Source organism: Pangasianodon hypophthalmus, chromosome 1 (genome assembly GCF_027358585.1).
Source record: "Pangasianodon hypophthalmus isolate fPanHyp1 chromosome 1, fPanHyp1.pri, whole genome shotgun sequence".
Taxonomy (NCBI): Eukaryota; Metazoa; Chordata; class Actinopteri; order Siluriformes; family Pangasiidae; genus Pangasianodon; species Pangasianodon hypophthalmus.
The window spans coordinates 32,992,648-33,013,724 of record NC_069710.1 but is presented as its reverse complement, the minus strand read 5'-3'; the positions used below and the strand labels follow the sequence as shown (position 1 = coordinate 33,013,724).

Here is a 21,077-nt window from a genome sequence, read left to right as displayed (position 1 = left end):
GAGGTAAAGCTGCACCTTTGAGTTTTCAGGACAGAGGAGTTTACGCGTTCTGGTTTCTCAGTAACGTGAGAAGCTGTGTTTTTTCCATCTTATTAACTTCAAGAGAGAGAAAAAAGATAGTCTGGTGAGGGAACGACTGTTTATAGCTGCTATAACGTAAGCGAGAACAGGAACTAACTTGTTTCACAGAAACGTTAAATGTAACTGTAAACAGCTAAAATGTATGATGTCTTGTTCTTCAATAAATAAAAAAAGAATTGTAATCATTGGTTAATTTCTGTGGTATAAGGAATAAAACACATGGTGTCATAGGAAAATAATCAACCTCAGAGTAATAACAGTATTCCTATCCTGATTCTGTTGAATTCTGTTGAAATTCTCCTGATTCTGTTGATGTTGAAAAAATGATCTATAGCATGATTCAACTTTCTGTAGAAGTTTTAAGTGGTTCAGGTTGACCTGAGCCGAAGGTAAGGGTTAAATTCGGTGGTGCTGGTGGTGATGCCAGTTGGAGTCAGGAGGAATGTTGTCTTTTGTTGGCGGGTGCTTGACCCCGCTCGGCCTGGAGAGCAGTTTGGAGAGCTAGCTGTGTGACCGCTACTTCTCACCGCGAGTGTTGATGCATTCCTCCACCCACTCCCTCTCTCTTTCTCTGAAATAATGGGACAGCCCAGGATTTTTCACATAGTCTGAATATTTCAGAACGTGTCCCTCTTCCAAAGCCTTTCTGCTTGACCACAACTGCTTTTTTTTAACCTCTTCAGGTTAACATTTGCTGTGAGCAAACTAATGATTACCCTACATGAAAGTGTGATGCATCGAGCGTATTCGTCATCGTTATGTAAAATATAGATAGTAAGAGAGTAACTTGGCACTGTGAGTCAGTGTTTTCTGTTTTTGCTTCTTGTAATCTATCTAAACACAGGAAAGGGCAAATTTGGGCTAAAAAAGGAGACTAATTGGCCTGCAGGAAGAGAAACTCTACTCTGCTCTGTACTGGGTAGTGGATTACAGCCTCAGAGCGAGCTTTATCTCAGGGTCAGTGCTGAAATAAAGACTAATTCCTTGAAGAATGAACTGTGCCAATGACCCGTTCAGATCCACGCTGCCAGACTTAACCTCGGTTCATTCACTCAGAGGAGATTTGGGATTTGGACGTTCTACTTCAGATCAGGTGATAAAAGATAAAAGGTGACCAGGTTCTCAAGGGCAGTAAAAAAGATGCGTGCTGTCTCGAGTTAACACTGGGCGATATTAATGTTAGACTGATCGCTGTCAGAAACTAGTGTGGATGCACTTCCTGTCAGCAGAGGTGGGAAAAATACTTAATACTTAAGTTTGGTAGATTTGCTTGATACGTTTGTTTTTGTCTGCATTGTTAATCATTGATACAGTTACTTTTACTCTTGAATAGTTGAGATGTTTAAACATGGATACTTTTTGACTTTCACTCAAGAAGATCTTTGGCTCCATACTTTTGCTTTTAATTAAAGAAGATTTAGGCACCATACTTTTACTGAAGTTTCTCAGTACTTTATCCACCCCTGGCTCTCGGTTAACTTGAGGTTCCAGATGGCTCGCTGAGATCCCGTCCCCAGAAAAGCAACCAACCTGGACTGGACTGCTCATTCGAATTTCCTGGATTCTGTGAATTGAATAGAAATGAATGAGAAATTTTTCCGGGCCAGGATCTGCAGGTGGACGCCAGCTGGATCCTTATCCCAAGCTTCCGCGAACTTAGCCACTGTTCGTCAGGTCACCGTGTTGGATGGAGCCGAGGAGACGCCGTGTCTGTACTGCTCAAATTTTGTGAAATTGGAGGAGGCAGCAGAGAAAGAGCTGGTGTCTCGGCATTTTTCTTTTTTCTCAGGGCTAACGCTCAATGTCAGTGAAGTGGAGTTGGTTAGAGAACATGAATAAACTCTGTAGCAGCTACCAAGAGAGGCCATATTTTTGCTAACTGTGTGTTCTGTAATTAAAAACCAACAAAGAAGTTGCTTGTCATTCATTTTCTATTGCTTTTGCCTTGTATCTTATAGTTACCAGGACAGATTGTTCCTTTTTTGTGGAATAAATAGTTAGCAAAATTTTGCTTAATAAATCTCCCAATATTGGTTGCATATTTACAACAGTTGGTTTAAATCTTACTGTAAAGCTAAATCCTCACAGCTTCAGGGTCCTGGCTTCAATCCTGAGCTCAGGTTACTGTTTGCGCCGAGTTCTGCATGTTCTTCTAGGTTCCCATGTGGGTTTCCTCTGAGTTCTCACTGTATAAGCAGTCTGATTAATCTGACTGCTTAAACCTTTAAAACCAAAGACTGATCACATTCATGTTTAATTCTGATTATTCTCAGCCTCAGGTATTCCAGTGACACTTTTCTGGCTACATGCTTCAAGATCTTGTAGGTTGGAATCTCTCTGTTTTTTTCCATATCAAGAGCAATTTCAGGTTTTAGTTGGAAGTAGGTGACAGAATGACCTTTTGGAGCAAGATATAATCACTGAATCACAGAATCTTTAAAAATTATTAGAGCTTTGGTGAAGCAGTTTGATCCTGAGTTCACGTTACTGATTGTGGACTTTGACATGTTCTCCTCGTTTCCCATGGGTTTCCTCCGGCTTCTCTGGGTTCCTGGTGAATCTAAATTGCCCCTAGGTGTGAATGAGTGTGTGAATGTTTGCATGCATCACATCCAGCGTGTATTTCAGTCTCATGCCCAGACAAAAACATGACAATGGCAGTGAGGGTTGCCAGGGTTGTGTTTTTTACACTCAATTGGGCTAATTTTTAAACAGTGCTGTCTGTTGCAAAAGCAAGTCCACGGATGGCAGGTTTTTGGGCCAAGAACTTGTTTTAAAGCACATAATTATATCTAAGCAAATTCCACAAACACTGAATAATGCACAGAATCATTTCTCTTGTAGGATATATTGCAAAGATAGAGGAAAATGCAGGATTACTGAGTAATGTCTGTACCAGGAGATGATTTTAAAAAGGTGAATTGTAACTACTGCAAAGAAATGCATGTGCACCATGGTGAAAAATATCTTTTACTATCCAAAGACTGAGAAAAAGAAGAACGAAAGTATCTCCATTTTCCAAAGCCTGCATATTTTGGCTTAATTTTAATTCATTTCATGCCCAAAAGTCATTACTTTTGAACTGTTTGTGCTAGATGCATGACATTTTCCGGGATTGTTGTCTAGTATAAGATGACTTTAACTAACTTCTAAAAAAGAGAATGAATATGCAGCTGTGGACCTTCTATTTTTTGCAGGAACATTAGGGCCACACCCCCTTATTCAAGCCTCTGTATCACAGAAAATAATGCAAATACAAGCCTGAAATCCTGCATACAATTTATTTGGAATAATGACATTATTTGCAAAGTATGAAGCAAGTCTGAGATGGTCAGTCAGGAGGCTTCCTGTGATTTCACATGGATTGACCCTGCTATATACTTTATATACAGCATATACATGGATTATCAGCTGCCTCAGAAAGTAGTGTTCAGGCAGCTATGAGACATTTAATATGTCACAGAGACTTGTTTTTCTCATATATTCCAGACGGTGGTTATATGGACGCTGCATGTTATGGGTCACTGAGCAGCAGTTAACTGGAAGCTCCAACAACAGGCTGTTGTAAATCAGAGGCAGGGCTGTGATTGAAAGTGATTTAAACCCCATTCACTTTATGAGTTTATTGTCTCGGCAGTGCGCAGCTCCAGAAAGAAACCCTGCCATTCAGAGGAGTGCAGAATAAGGCGGGCGACAGGCACTTCAATCCGCCGTACACTCCTACAACAATGACTGATATCTGCTTCAGAATTGCGCGTCTTAAAAAACCCCAGCTCTGCTATTCAGACTCGCTGATGTGAGGCTGAAGCTCTTTTGTCTCCGCTATCATCTCCTGTGTTTTTGTTCTTCCAGCACACTGGCAGAAATTGGCGCGAGCCTCATTTTCCCATGTAAGAATAGCAGTGAGTTTTGAGATCTCTGATCTCCCGGGAGAGTTGCAGCCAGCTCTGAGAGGCAATCGTTCTTTTTCTTTTCTTTTTTTTTTTTTTTGTCGTGATGTTGTGGAGGTCACCTTAAATGGCAATTTAGTGTTCGCTGCTCTCTCCCAAGCTTCCAGACCTAAAGAGGAGCTGGAGTTGAACCTGTTTTATTGATTTGAGAAACAGACGCTTGGATTGTCTTGACGGCCCGGTTGTAGCATTCAGACGTCTCTGTTAATGATGTTCACACAATGCGAGGGGGGTTTGTGAACTTCCACAGAGGTCGTGACCCTGTCCAGAAACAGCAGCATGCGAGAGACATGCCAGTAATTGGATTGGATTATTTTGGGGTTCTCCGTGCCTGGGGACGCTGAACACACTCAGAGGTTGGTTTTGTGTGTGTGTGTGTGTGCATGTGTGTGTTTGTGTGTATGTTTTGTAGATAGTTTCCTCAGAGCACTTTAGCAAAGAGTGCATATTCACTAGAGTGGGATTTCTGAGATATTCCATATGTCAGGCTGAGTGAATTTTAATTTTTTGTGTGTGTGTGTTTTTGGTGTTCTGTCCAATTATGGTCAAATTAGAGGCAAGTAGCTTTGACCTCTTTGCAACCACGCCTCCAGTAGCACTAATAAATGCCAAATAAATGTCAGCTGTCCTCGTAAAACACTGGCTGCGTGCATGAGAGAGACTCAAACTGTGTTTACAGTTTGCAAGAAATTCTTCAGCTCACCAAAACTTTTTTTTTTTACAAGTTTATCTGTTGATCCAAAGCAGATACGTTCTGTGTGTCATGCTGTTACATTAAAATACTGAGTGATGACATGGTGTGATGGAGCAGAGTTACTGTTACCTCTGTGTATTTGATTATTTTCCTAAAAGAGTAATTCCCCAAGTGCTTTATTTCTCTTAGGAAGAAGTTAAGTCTTGTTTTTACTTACGTTAGAGCAGCATCTCTTTTTTCTCTCTCTTGAAGTTAATAAGACAGTAAAACGCAGCTTGTCATGTTACCGGGAAACTGCAAAGCGTAACTTGGTCTTTCATGTAGCGCTGGATAGGATTACATGTAACATGCATGGACATGGATATTTACATGCAGACTATAGAGATGAGGGTTCTTGGAAATGGTTCATTTGAGAACAATCTTTGCATGTAAACAGAGTAAGTGAGGTTCTGTGAGTGCTGATGATTCTGTGATAGAGGCTGTGACCCAAATGCATTGTGATTAGCTGGTATTCTGAGAAACCACTCTGACCTTCACTACATCTCACTACATCTCACTACATCTCTGACCATGAGGTCTTCTCTGACATGGTTGGAGCTGAGACTGGACTGTTCTGGACCCATTGCGTGTTTCTGTTAAAGGTGAAATCACAGTGAAGTGAGCAGTTAGTCCCTCTGTCTGTCTGCGTATTGTCTCCTGCAGACCGTCACTCGTAATCATTCTGGTCTGGAGGATCTCCGCATGTCTGAGAACGGAGCCATGTTTATGAAGTGAATCCGTCGGGCTCCTGAACAATCCCAGACTTCCACAGGAACAATGTGTTAAATAATCAAACCTCCATCATCCTCTCAGGCATGTGCGTCTGCAGCACGTGCTGCTTTTCCATGTTCAGGTCTTTAATGCTTAAACGCGGGAGGGATTATTTTACATTTGGGTTTACTCATACTGCATTTTATCCAAGTGAGATAGTGTACAGTCAGATAGGTGGAAGGCTATGTGATGACGCTGGTGCCATGATATGTCATGCTGCTTAATAATTTAGGAATTTTTTGGTTTTTGGGGGAGAGACTTTAAATTGCATCTCAGATATCCATTTAAAAATCATGATTGCAAATAGAAGAACTTCAGCTGTGAAAAGATGGTTTTGTTACTTTGTTTGGATTATAAACCAGCACTCCACTAAGGTTTTGTGTTTTTTATGTACCCACTGTTGAATTGTCAAGTCAGAAGTTGGTTGTACCATAAACAGCAGGGCCACAGCTCGCAAACAAAGCCTTTCACCCAGTCACACGCTTTGTCATTCAGTCCCTACTTCAGACTTGCTCAAGGTCTCGATTCCTGGCTCTCTTCCACTGACGCAACTGCAATGCATTAAAACTCTGTAGGGTTTTTTTGAATAACGCAGAACAGCTGGCTGTGCGATGGTGTGTTGTAGCAAACACACTTTCTCGTGTTGGAGTAGCTGCTCTAAAAGGAGAACCTTTAAAAGAAGCATTTGGCAAAATATTAAGTGAATCAGAATCAGAATCACTTCATTGGCCACTTGCATTTATTCAGACTGTGTCTTGGTAGAATTGATGTAACACAAAATACATGAAAGAAATACATAAACGGTACAAATTTGCAAATACGAACCACACAAACAGTACAATAATACGACAGTGTAGAAACAGTAGTACATTTAATGCAAACTATACAAATAATACAATAAGTACAAAGACAACCACAGAGTAATTGCAGTATGTGTGTAAAACGTCCATGTAGATCGAATGCATATGGGGAATTTGACCTATTAACTATTTATTTATTATCTATTTATTCTAAGTTTATCTGTTCATTTTTTTTCTTCTTCAGTATTTTCAATTAGACAGATCTCTGTACATGGTTTATAAAAACATTTTAACATATTACGTAATAAATATTTTGACGATACTTATATGAGTGTATAGTATAAGTGTAATGTGACATAATTTATGAAAAATAGATATAATTGTCCTCAAATTACCCAGACCTAGTGAGAATTCTGAACTAAATATTGCTTTTACAGGCAATTTTTAATGTAATATTGTGAAATGTATGTATTATAAGCTAATTTTCATTAAGCTGAGGCAGTTTTTCTGCCCATTAAAGATGTTTCTGTCATATTATAATACAATAAATTTCTTAAAAATTAAATACATGGACAGTCTGATAAGAAGTCACTGAGTGATATGACCATACAGGATTTTGTTAAGTTTTTTTTTTTTTTTGCTTTTTTTTTCCATTACGCGTGTATTCCAGTGCTTGAATCTGTTCTGATGTAATATTTATGCTCGTGTTCGTGGTTGTTCTCAGTTCCCGCCTGTGAGACCTTGAGGAAAGTGTACATTTAACCGCTGTGTCAATATTGACCCTCCCTGTGTGACAGTCAACGCCGCAGGCTCTCGGCTAATCGCTGCGATAGAGGTGGGAAAAGCGCTCGTGTCCTCCTCTCAAACGGCTTGTTTTTTTATCCTCCCTCTGTCCCATCCCCCTCCTCTATCGCTCGCATAGCCGGCATTCCTGTGGAACAAACGCTCACTTGTTGCTTTAGACCTCCACACCAGCAGCAGCTCAGCTGAACTGGACTCTTCTCCTAAACAAAAAGAATCACGGAAACAAGAGGACTCGGGGAACATGTGAAATGTTCTTTAAGATAGCACTTTGGACTGATATGTGCTGCGTAACGTGTGCTTTGGAGATTTCTGTAGGGAATTTGCATTTGCAAGGTGAAACACAGAAATTTACTGTCTCCATCCTGGCACACATAGAGGTCGAAGCCTGGCTTAACACGGCTAATAACAGACTGCGGTTTTCACGTAGGATCAACAGCACAGCGCCGGTTTTTCCATGTTTAAATTCCACTGCAAGGTCAAAAGACGTGTGACTGTAAAGCCACTCATTGAGAAATCGCCGGCTGTAAATCTAGATAACATTGTTTAGATAACTAAAATCTAGATAACTGTTTTAGATAGGGATTAAAAACGGTGATGTTATTGCAACATTCTGTGATTACACCAAAATTAATTGGGCTTATTTGCTCTGGGTTGATTGATCACCCCATGAACAACTCACAACACAGTATAAAAGTGTCAGTCTGTTTTCTGATAATCACATGGTCATAACACAATTAAGTAGAAATGCACAATTCGATACTAATCTCAGTATCAAACTGATATTAAACCAGAACAAATGTCTAATTTCTATATTTTTTTAATCTGTGATGTAAACATTTGTTGTGGCAACCCATTTCAGATCATTACTTCCATCCGAAACTGTAATAAATTGAATGGAAAATAAGCATCCTTACTGTCAAACCTTTACTCAGTATTTATAGTAAATAAATAAATTTTGGATGGGTTTGGCTGTAGAACCTTGGAGCTGTAGAACCTTGGATTTTAACTCAAACATGTCTAGCACAGAACCGTCACTGGTTCCTACAGCAACATAAATTGAAGTTTGCAGACTAGGGGTGGAACATATATAAGGAAGAAAACATGACAGGATGTGCTGTTATAGGAAAATAATCCATGGCCAGGTGGTGTGATGAAGCGGAGCTACTGTTACCACCCCGAATGTTTTATATATAATTATATTAAAATAAAACACTTGCCTTTTAATCATTTATAGTTACATTTAATGTTGTGGATCATCTGTGAGACAGGTTAGTTCCTGTTGTCACTTACGTTACAGCAGCTATAAACAGTCATTCCCTCTCCAGCCTCTCTTTAAAAAAAAGTTACTGAGAAACCACAAAAGCGTAAACTCCTCTGTCCTGAAAATGACTGAAAACTCAAAGTTACAGCTTTACCTTTGACTGTTTCAAAGTGCTGACACTGGAGACTCCTTCCATAAATGTTAAATAAACATCTCTAGTAAAGTGTATTTATCACAGTATCGATATTATAGCATCCTATTGCCCAGCCCTACTTTACACCCATAATGGGACCTAATATCTACAATATTGCTCTATCGTTTATGAATATTCCTGCTTTATCATGTGACGCAGCTCTGTGAGTAGACAATCACAGCTTGAATTCCAATAATAGAAGTGCTAAACCTTGCTAGATCAGTCTTAGCTCCAGATCAGTCTGCTATCCTGTTAAAGATCAAACGTTTTTTGATTAAACCTCCATTTTGGCATAAGGAAGCAGAAAAGCCTGCTAATTTAACAAGAATGCTTTGGAACGCTTCCCATCATGTCTTAGTGAAGAAAGTGGAAGGCTCCATTAGCGAGGGCCGTAGGGGGATTAGTCACCTCCCTCGCTCCCAGGTCAACCCTGCTATGTGCTCCAGGCCATCCTGCCCCCAGGGGTAAAATCTGATTGGCTAAATGAGATTTTCAGGCTCCCGTTGTGAGGATATTTTGGGGGTCTGTGTGGTCTTGTGACTTGCGGTCTTTAAACAAGTTGAGGTCACATGGTGAGTGATACGCTGGAGCATTTCAGCTCCAGTGATGACCCTAACAGAGTTAAGCTTTATAAAGCCCTTTCATGATCCTGACCTTTTTATGGGACTGGGGTGTGTGTGAAGATCCAGAGTTGAACTGACAGGAAAGTTGATTTAGCAATGTATCAGATGCACTAAAGTGTGAACGAAATCCAGAACAGATCAGCCAGATCAGATGATATCAAGAGATTTGGAGCTTCTGTGTTTTCAAGGAGAAACTTAACTAATATAGCACACCATTTTGACATTCAGTGTGATCTGTTTTGAGCAAAATGGCATCACAGCAGGTCATCTGCATATCTTACATATCTCTTCCTGACTTTTTTGAGATGTCGGGTATGAAGACCCTGGACCAACCAGTGTTACAGGCATGAGGCAAGAGGGTGAAAGTGGTGATTTTCCAGTGTGAATCCAGCAGTGCTCCAGGTCTCATGTTTTTCTAGTAGTAAGACAAGACTTGTCAATCTTTCAACATTCTTAATCACAACAAAAGACCTATACAGGTACAGTTTGTTTCCTCAACATGTAAATGTACACTCAAATGTCCATTTAAGTCCCTTTAAGTACCTTAATGAGGTACCATCCTTTAGATATAAAGGTATAAAAGATATACCCTTGAAGGTAGCACCACAGTGACAGGTTTGTTCCCTGAGTGTGTACTTCTCCACGGAACGGTTCTTTAGACAGGTGAGAAGACGTCAGTCACACACGTGTCCGAGAGCATCTGAGGAACGTGGTATCAGTCGGCTTCCAAGTGAGAAGGAGATGCAGGAAGTGAATCAAACGTGTTTAGTCATAAACTGAGCCAAAGGACCGAGCTGTAGTGCTGCATAAAAGCCATGTGTTCTGGAGATTTGGACGAACAAAAAGAGAAAATAAACACCGGATACGATAAACAATTATTTATATAATGACCGTATCATTTATTTAGCTCTAGCTTCATGTTCTCCAAGCTCGGGTGATTGTTGTAATTTCTACGCTCACTTGGTAAAGGATTGTTTATCTTTTCTCGTCACCATATTTCTGACCATGAATGAATGAAATTATGTTTCAGTTTTCATTTTAAGTATCAGTTTCACTCTTTTCAGTATCAGTTTTGGAATTTAGGACTGAAAGTGCCCTAAAATGTTTGGTGTAAATCTGTCTACAGATATCCCAAACAGACAGAAACACAGATCATGCTCTTTAACGTCATGCTTATGAGATTGGCGAGTTTCGCTTCGGCCACTTAGTAATATCTAAGATAGCTTTTTATACTTATCAGTAGTCATTTGCAAATTGTGTTCACTTTCCACACACACAAACACACACACACATACAAAGCTGCTTTCTGAGAACACAGTCAGTAAATCAGTAAACTGAGTCATTGCTACTGGATGACTTCATTCATTAGGCTGGTTGAAAATAGCTAAAGTCACTGAGTGTTTCACAGAATCAATGGACACCTTTATCTTATAATAATATTTAACAGACTGGGAGCTTGTGGTTTCCGTCCAGGCCTTGTGCAACCTGCAGGTAAAACCGATAACATCAGTACGTCCTTGTGGACAAATTTTTGGAAGGAGGCCAGGTAATGTTTTGGGAATGATTATTTTCTGGCTTCCCGTGTGATCATGTTTTGATACAATAGGCTCAGTGTTGCCTTTATCAAATGCAGGCTAAACATTTATGGAGCTTGGCACCTGACAAAAAGATTTGAATAACAATTTCATATATTTGAATTATATATACGTCAATGTCGTTGTCTTTGCTTGAGGAGTAAAATTTGCCTTAAAAACCATATCATTCAAAATTATGGGGTACGGTTTTGAGATTAAAAAAAAAAATCAGAACACTAAATACAAGTCTCAGAAATTAAAATCTGAAAAATACATATTTTATGTCAGTTAGGCCAAAGGTAAGGCGTGGAGGATTCCCATGGAAAAGTAGACGCTTTCAAAGCAGACAAACAAAAAAGTTTTAATGTTCTACTCAAATATTACTCACCTTTGACCTAATTTACATAAAAATTGTATTTTTCAGATTTTAATTTTTGAGATTTCTATTTAAGGTTCTGATTTCTTCTCAAAACCATAAACCATAACCTGTAATTTTGAATTATATGTTTTCGAAAAAGCAAATCTTTCCTCTGGCGAGTTCAAAACATTGGCAACAAATGTAAATTTCTTAAATACACCATGGAAAAAAATATTTTATTTAAAGTGGTATGTATGTAATTCAAATATATGATATATTCAAGCTCCATAAATACTCAGCACACCTCATTTCATCTGCTACCACATATGACTGGTGCTCTGATTCAGCTGATTTGTTGGGAAAATGACAATGCAAACATGTAGAAAAATTTGTTTATTTCTTTCCGTCTGTCTCACTCCATCTCATTTTTCTCAGTGACTGAGTCTCTCTCTGCTTTGTGGGAAAATAGCTGTGGCATACGCGCCCCTTGAGAGAACCTCCATGCTGTTTCAGTGATTTGTGGCTCAAATCGTCCCTTGTGAATTGCTGGCCTAAAATTAGCCTCTGGCTGACTTTTTTTTCACTGGTTTACAAGCTTCACAATGCCACTGTACCTCAGCCTTGTTTGGTGTTTAGATCGTATCACGTCTCCCCCTTAGATTGAAAAATATACTGTAAAGCATTTGAGCTAATTCTTTAATGAAAAGAAATAGAGCTTCATTTGTGGCTTCCTTGAGCACACCCTAAATTAAAGCCACTGTAAATTAGACGAGCAGAGATTCGGGTTACTTAGATCTCACGCTCCCTTTGAAGATCTGGTTGCATACTCCGGCTCGCCTGCTGTAAACATTCTCAGGGTGCTTTTACAGATCCCTTATGAAGCATGTGGTTAGCTTTAATGAGTAACAAGACTAGGGGGTTGGGGCTTGAAGGGGGAGGGAGATTTAAAACATAAGTGGAATTGTCTTGTCCCCTACCCCCTCCTCACCTCATACACCCTGTCAGTTGTAAGGAGCATGCAGGGAGATTAGGGTTCAGTGGGAGATTTCAGTATTGTGCATATGGCTGGGGTATTTAAAATGGCACCATGGTGTTGTGCGAGAGAGAGAAAGAGAGACAGAGAGAGGGAGAGAGGTTTTGATGTCTAGAGAACTAGATGAGAAAAACAGAAGCAAGATAGAAAGAGAAGGAGAGGGAAAGCTATAAAAGGAGAGATGTAAAGATTTAAAGACCCCAATAATGGAAGGAAGCGTGGGTGTGCATGTTTATATATGCTGCAGGTGTCTATGCGGGTGACTATAAGAGTACACGTCATTTGCAGGTGTTTATGAGGTTGTCTATGAGCGTGCACATGTAAGTCACAGTAGTCAGTGAGCGTGCACAAGTAAGTTACAGGTGCCTACAAGCATGCTTGGGCAAGTTACAGGTGTCTGTATGCCTGCAAGTATGCACATGTAAGTTATGGGTGTGTACAAGCATGCACATATAGTTTACAGTTGTCTACAAGAATGCAAGTGTGCAGGTGCCTTTGTGCATGCACATGTACATCATGGTTGTCTGTGAGCATGCACATGTACATCATGGTTGTCTGTGAGCATGCACATGTAAGTCACGGTTGTCTACGAGCATGCACAGGTAACTCATGGTTGTCTACAAGCATGCACATGTAAGTAATAGTTGTCTATGAGCATGCACAGGCAAGTCATGGTTGTCTACAAGCATGCACATGTAAGTAATGGCTGTCTACAAGTATGCACATGTAAGTCACGGTTGTCTACGAGCACGCACATGTAAGTTAAAGGTGTCTACAAGCAGGCATATGTAAATAACAGGTGTCTACGAACATGCAGATGGGGTTGTTTATGAACATACACATGTTTATAAATGTGCATATATAGGTTATAAGTGTCATATATAGGTTACAAGAGTAGGCATGTGTAAGTTACAGTTATCGTTGTGTATATATAAGTTACAGGTGTCATCCAGCATGCAAGTGTAAATAATGGGTGTCTATGAGTGCACATGTGCTAGTATGGGTGTTTATGAACATGCATGTGTATGTTACGAATGTTGGTGAGTGTGCAGGTGTGAATTTTGGCTGCCTATGAGCATGTGCATCTAAATTCCATTTGTCAGAATGTGCATGTGTAAATTCTGTTTGTCTATTAGCAAGCACGTATAAATTCCTGGTGTCTATGAGCATGTGCATGTAAATTCCAGGTGTCTACAAATTGCAGAAGTCTATAAGCATGCACCTGTAAATTGTGGGTGTCTATGAAGTATACACGTGTAAATTATGGGTGTCTGTGTGTGTACACGTGCAAATTGAGGGTGTCTATGTATTTACATGTGTAAATTTTGGGCGTCTATGAGATATACACGTGTAAATTTTGGGCGTCTATGTGTGTACACGTGTAAATTATGGGTGTCTATGTGTGTACACATGTAAATTATGGGTGTCTATGTGTGTACACGTGTAAATTATGGGTGTCTATGTGTGTACACGTGTAAATTTAGGGTGTCTGTGTGTACACGTGTAAATTATGGGTGTCTATGAGATATACACGTGTAACTTGTGGGTGTCTATATGTGTACACATGTAAATTGTGGGTGTCTGTGTATGTACACGTAAATTATGGGTGTCTATGAGATATGCACGTATAAATTTTGGGTGTCTATATGAGTACACGTGTAAATTGTGGGTGTCTATGTGTGTACACGTGTAAATTGTGGGTGTCTGTGTGTATACACGTGTAAATTGTGGGTGTCTGTGTGTATACATATGTAAGATGTGGGTGGTCACATTGCATCAAGTTTGCTGACTTGCAGAGTTTAATGACCATCAGCACTTAAGCAGAAGATTTGTAGGTTCCTTCCTACTATGAATCTGAAGGAGACCCTTTCGCTCTCTCTCTCTCTCTCTCTCTCTCTCTCTCTCTCTCGCTCTCGCTCACCCACTTTGCAGATTTATGGTTATGGGTCCTATTGAGGCTGGGTGAAATTTGTTACGGGAAAGGGTGCCAGGACGAGTTGTGTACATTAGCGTGTCCTTCTTGGTCTTTTGTGAGATGGTATAATGTGTGGGCTCGGAGAACTCTGAGGGAGATCAGGTTACTGTCGATTAGAGCTCAAAACCTTCTGGAAATTCTCAGAAATCAACTAACATGACAAAATCTTAGCTAGTCTTTGAACATTAGCTGTAAAATCTTACCTAGCATAGCTCTGTCTCCTCAGTATTTAGGTAATTTCTCATCTCCTAATTGCCTGGTTTTTACCAACAATTAGCAATGCTTATTGCTTATTGTCACCTTTGTAGAAGTTCATATCATGGATTGTTGGCCCTTAAAAAAGGTCTTCCTCTTCCCCTAAGCCTATTGTGTTTCTAACAGCTCGAATGATCAAGCAAGCTCTCTGTTTTACATCTCCATTGGGGAGTGACGCATTTGCAATAATAGTTTGGGGAGGAGGTAAACCTTCACTCACCTGTGGTGCATTCCACACTGATACCCTTCTGCAAAATGCAACAAAGGAATGTAAATAGCTGTTCCAACAACAGAAACAAACCGTTTTAGTATTGCAGAAACATAGTCCCTTCTGTGTAATGCAAGGCTCTAGTCTCATTTCTATGGTCTATTAGAAGAGCTTTTGGAAAGCAAGATGACAAATATGGTCAATGGATTAACCTACATTTTACTTCAAAACACAATCCCAATCTGAGCGACTGGAACCAGCAAATAAGATGGCAAATTTTATCCGGTAGATTGGATTAGAGGAATTCTTCAGTGCAAACTTCCATCATTGGATTAAGGTCAAATTTAACATGGCCCAAATGGGATCCCAGGCACTGGCTAATCTTGACAAATCCCCCTCAGCAACACAAGATGAGAGAGACTACAGAACCTAACCTGCCCACTCCACCCTGACAGTACAGGACAACTTTATCATTTTCATTAGTTTCGGGCTAATGGGATTTTTTTTTTTGCAACAACTTCCTCGTACAAGTGGAAGCAGGTGCAGTGGTTGCAAATTAACAGACTGTTTCAACTCGAGAGGTCTGAAGCCTGGGAAACCCATCAACCAGACCTGGCAACAAGTGGAAAGAGTCAACAGCCTCATTTCAGTGAGATCACAATGCTGTATCATCAGCCAAGCTAATGAAGAAAAGCAGGCGCTTTTGCCAGAGCTGTGTCCTTCTTACACTCTTGCGTCGCTGATGTAAGATTTACATTGACAAGCAGACGGGGTATAAAGACTCAGTGGGGCAGTAGAGTGTCCGATACACCCAAACTCTTCTTCTGTGAATGGGGCAGTAGGAAAGGGGTAAGGGTATGTGGTTGCAGCAAAGAAGCGTTTTCTGGACAATCCATGGATCCAGGGACAGGCTCCTCTATTCCAGTTTAACATTGCTATCTTCAGTTCCAGTATTGTGTTAAAGATTTTTCTTGGTTTCAACCCAATCTCACTTTCCATAAAATTGTGCACTGGTCACTTACACTTTTTGTGACTATAATCCCCTTTCTTGGTATGAATGAATGAATCTAAACAATAATTAAGATAAGCAAATATCTTGACAAGCATACACAAGTCTCATTAGTCTCTCATGAATCATTCTGCTTGTTGACGGCAGGTGGCCAGCAATCTCTTGCCCTGCACATTGGTATTTCTAGAAGATTCATTCTTTATATCTACAGTCTTGTTGTTTGTACTTACTGTTTCTACTGACTGGAGCCTGGGCTTTTTTAGAAAGATTCATTTGAGCTGAATTTTTGCAGTTTGGGTTTTGATTTGGCACACATAATAATTTTGAAGTGTGGGGAAGTGGTAGCTAAAAAAAAGGGTAAGGTTCCATAAAGTTGCAAGTATTAATCCATGGAAAGTTGCAAGTATAAATCCTGTCCTAAGACTACCAGAAAGCCAATGTTGTACCTTTGAACAACAATCTTAAGTGCTCAGTTTAATATTTGGTTTGGATTGTAAGTTGCTTTGGGTAAAAATCATCTGCCAAACAGACAAATATACAAAAGGATAAACCCTGCCTAAGAAGCTTAAACCAACTAGCCCATCTCTAAGTGGACAGTCTATCCAAAACATTGAAGATTCTCCACTTCTCAAAACTACATTTACATTCATGTTTTGTGATTTTTGCAATCTCATTACTTAATAAGTCCATTACTTGTCTACTTAACTATTCAGTGTTTTGAGTGCAGGAAGAGTATGGATTTTAATTGTTGTTATCAAAATACACTTGTGTATGATACAGTAAAATGCTTTTCATCATATATCCCAACTTGGAAGGAATCTGGGCTCAGAGAACAGGGTCAGCAATGGTATGACCCCCCTAGAGCAGTTCAGGGTCTCAAGGGCCCAACATTGTTGTTTAAGAAGTCCTAGGATTTGAACTTGCAATCCTCTGGTGACAAGCACAGACCCTTACCCTTAACCATCAAGCCACTATTACAACTCCTTTTAGCTGCATTTTTTTGCTGACCCATATATCCTATACGCATAATCTTTTCTTCTTCTTGTCAACTCTTTTCAAATTCCTCTATTGCTGCTTTTTATCATATCAAACTCTCCTGGACCTCTTGAGTTTTGCTCATTGGTGGAGCTCGGTGGGAGATTCTTAGTTGTCTTCAGTCAAGCAGATCTGGAATGCAAGGACACAGTGCAGCTTACAAGCCACTGATCAGGAAAAAGAGGCCTCTCTCTCTCTCTGTCTGTCTCTCCCCCTTCTGCTTTATCTCTTGCTGCCGTACACACTTTCTCTCACTATCTATCTCACTCTTGAGGTCTTGTGTTTTCGTTTGCACTTTCTTTTGCTCTGGGCCTCCTGTTCATTTTTGTGAGAAAAAAGCACATTCTCGACTCCATGCTAAGCATCTAATTTACATGCAAAAGAGTACATACCCAAGCATAGACACGTTCTTGGCCAGCAAAGTGGATTTCTGAATATTTTCATGGGAATACTGAATGCAACGCCCAAAACTCTTAGAAACCAAAAGAGCCCCTGATTGAGAAACTGCTGTTATTTTGTTCTCAAATTCGCCTCTTCAGACATTCCTTTTCCAAGACAGACAGAATTAGGATTCTGAACACAGTGTAATTAGCCTAATGAGAGCTCTCAGCGCATGCTGATTATAGTCTCTACGAGACGCACTATATTCTGATCTCAATCACATTTGCAATGCTTCTGCCACTTTGCAATCAACATCTACCTGCCACATTGCTTAAGAGCAGAGATATAGGAGTAGTGGCTTGCCATAGTTTCTGTACATTACCAAGACATTTCTAAGGTCATAAACCCCTCAGTCAGGTTTTTTTTGTGGTTGTAAGGTTTCAGTATTCATACTGTAGGCAGGTGTTTAATGTTGGACAATAGTAGACCAGCTCGCACTTCATCACTGTCAAGATGAATATCACCCCCCCCTCACCCCACCCCACCCCACCCCATTACCCCTGTCATTCACATGCCTTTTTTTTTTTTTTTTACAACGCATGACTGAGTAGAGGGGCTTGCACAGGACAAAAAAACACTGCCAAGTCATATTGAATCTCAGACCCTTGGACATGTATCACCTTCTTTCAGTCAGAATATAATGCTGCTGTGACAAGCCATAACAAGAAATTACTCAGAATGCTACAGACCCTCTCCATTTTCTTGTCATTCAGTGCACTTCCTTTGCTGTTTTACTTAGCGCAAATTCTTAACAGTACAAATAACACAATTTGTAAAAAAAAAAAATAGTTAAGCTTGGAAGTTTCATACCTTCGCCAATGACTATGTGTATAAAAGAAATCCAGCCACATTGTCCTCAGCTGTTTGAATTTATGCAAAGTTCTCATGAAATCAAATTGGTTTATGTTTAATAGAGAGGATCACTAGGGAGGACACTAAAAGTAAATTGCTGTCAATCTCTGTGAGATCTAGGGATTTAAACCTCAGGGTTCCACGTGATTTAGATCCTTAAGGTAACAATTTGATATTTGCTGATACCACTGAATCTGCTACACATTAATATGATTTGATCAACTTTGTTCAAAATCTAGGGTAGACTGACCATTAATTTGCGAATAATGATGACATAGAGAAGGACTATTTTAAGTAGCAGAGTTACAGGCAAATCCCCTTGCTAGCTATTTAAACATCATTTTAAAAAGATGAATTATTTTTACACACCCCTAATTTATGTCCGATGACACCCCCCTCCACACCAACACCCCCCAACTCCAAAAGAGGGTACATCATCTCCTATTTATTTATATATTTTATGGGATTTACTTCATTTTCTCACAGTTTGGTCACTGGCTAAATCTCATTCTCTTCCTCCTAGACATGTGAAGCTACCACATCTTTTTGAACCTCTGCTTATGCCACATCACAGGGCAGCCGAACACACACCATTTTCCCACACAGCCAATTTAGCCTTCTTGAACTCCTTGCCATGGATGGCCAGGAACTAATCTAAAGTCTAATCTTTTAGACTGTGTTATGACTTCAGTTCCTGTGAATGCTGATATTTTATCTCTGGTTAATAGTGTAACCTGGTCAGTTACTAGAAAAATGACCAGGTATGCTGTTTCTTCAAGAACTCATCCATCTAGAGGAAGAAATGAGATTTGTAGTACCCTGGAAAACCTTTGAATCTTAGCAACCACACCCCAAGACCCGCATACCATGCAGATGCTAGCTCAGAAGGTAACACTGGTAGGATAATCAGAAATACGGCTGTACTGAGTGAGATAATACAGTATGTTATGTTTTCTGGTTGACTGGTTGGTGTGGATGGTGGAGACCCTGCCACATGATGCTGTGCTAGTACACCGTGACACACAGTCAGCATGTGTGCCAACCAGCCAAGCATGTGTACAAAGCTTGTTTCTCAGTACAGTTTTACAATGGCATGCTTTGCCCCCGCAGGAAGTCTAATTCCTCTCATTAGAGTTGTTTTGCTGGTGAATATAAGCTGTAGCGAGCAGGATTAATCGTACTGTGGATCACCCCAGACCGAGCTGAACATTAAAAAGCTGGTCCTCAGATTTATTACGCCATAAACGTGTGATGCATTGAGGCCCCAGGGTATGTTTGCGAATGACCTGCAGGGACAAAAGCAAGACTCCCCCACTAAGGCATCTTTTTTCTAAAGCTCCCCCCTGCTAAAACAAGGCTAGGGGACCCCGAAACATGTCCCACAACCTATCACTCAGCACTCAGTGAGCATGCTTGGGCCCCTGGGCCTTGCAGGAAAGGCCTCTGTGCTATTGTTCAGTGCTAAACCCATGATCCACTGCTCTTCCCTCTGTCATCACGGGCTGCAGCTAAGTCATGCTAATTAGGTGTGTTTAGTACTGAGGTTACCTTTTTAACATCCACCCCTCCCCTGTCAGTGTGTATGAAGGTTATCCAGGAAGGCTGTTAGCTTTGTGGACATGTGATTGTCATTCAGAGCGTCATGTCTTCAGGACATGACAGGACATGACAATTAAGGACAGGACAGTCCTTAACTGACCCCGACTGATTAAAGGTTCTAGCCTGAAGCTGGCCGGGTGTGAACTGTGACCCCCTGCAGCCCATTATTTACTGCAGCTTTACAACACCGTGTGAATGTGACTCTCTTTCTTTGATTCATTCACACAAAATAGGAATGCAAATGTTGCCAATTTGGAAAAAAAAAGAATTTGCCAAATGCAGATCCTGCCCACTTGTTTAATATAATTACTTTATACCCAGGACTTGATTAGTTTTCTATAACAGCAGCTCTGACAGTAGTGCAGCAAGTCACAGGTTAATATTAATGTGCTTGTACTAATTCATTATCGTTTCTATAGTAACAGCTGATTCACAGGGGCTCGTACAATGGATGCTCCACATAAACAAATTAAACAAGGTGTGGAAGCGTTTACGTGTGAAGAGAAATGTGTTTTTGTCACTTTTATCGAAGGAGTCTCCAGTGTCAAGCTTAAGTTCAGGACAGAGGAGTTTACGCTTTGTGGTTTCTTGGTAACATGAAAAGCTGCGTTTTTTTTTTTTCTTTTTACATTTGGAAAAGATTTTTTGTTTTCTTAGAACTAGAAATGTTAAAATTTATTTTTGTTAGGATTCTTTTATTTTGTTAGGATTCTTATATTTATTATATTTGCCATGTAAGTGAAAGAGTATAACTGAATGAAAAACATGTTTTTTAGCTATGTATTTTCCTGTATTTTTTAAGTGAAGTGCTTCTGAAATAATAATAATATATATATATATATATCGGATGAGTATCAGTATCGGTTAATGTTCAAGGTTCCGATATCGTTGTCGGAAGAGAAAAAGTGGTATCATGCCATTTCTAACTTCACAATACACTTTGTTGCTCAAGACATTATTTTCATGGCAACTTTATTATTTTATTAAAATAGAGTTTTATTAAAATAACTTATACTTCATGTCTATTTACTCTTATTTTTACATTTATGTTTAGTATAGTTTTAACTATATGCTGTATATATATATGGAGCATTCTGGTCAACTTTTATTGTTTATTGTTTTAAATTGTGTGTTTATTCTTCTTACGTCTGGAGTATTTAGTGCTGCCGTTACTAATCTGAAATCTGATGACTGAGTGAGTGTACACTCTCGGGATCAGTTTACTGGCATGAATGTAAGTGTGTGTTTTTGGAAATGAAGGAAGTGAGTAACAGTGTGAGATAATGGGATAACCTGACGAGTGCTAACAGGTCTGTAGTGTGTACCGAGCTCATGCTGAGTGCTGTGTGTGTGTGTGTGTGTGTGTGTGTGTGTGTGTGTGTGTGATTTGTTTCTGTAAGTATGCTGACATCAGCAAGGTAACTGTACCTGTAGCAGTGTTTTTAAACTCGTCCTACAGATTTCCCAGACACCATGTCCTGACATCATCCTCCACAAACTCTTATTATTTATTAGCTCACAG

At 39.9% G+C, this 21,077-nt stretch overlaps 1 protein-coding gene across 4 annotated transcripts in view; it reads left to right on the top strand.

The window, feature by feature from the left end:
• arhgap29a (Rho GTPase activating protein 29a) overlaps positions 1 to 21,077 on the top strand; it is a 58,690-nt gene that overhangs the window by 6,496 nt on the left and 31,117 nt on the right. Inside the window, exon 1 of one of the 4 annotated variants that reach the window (XM_053235239.1) lies at positions 176 to 1,174. The exons of 2 other annotated variants lie outside the window; for them this stretch is intronic. The gene's annotated coding sequence lies outside the window, so the exon portion shown is untranslated. Of the gene's footprint in view, positions 1 to 175; positions 1,175 to 3,099; positions 4,388 to 21,077 lie in introns of those variants that run through there. One more of the 4 variants, XM_053235237.1, reaches the window with a different exon arrangement.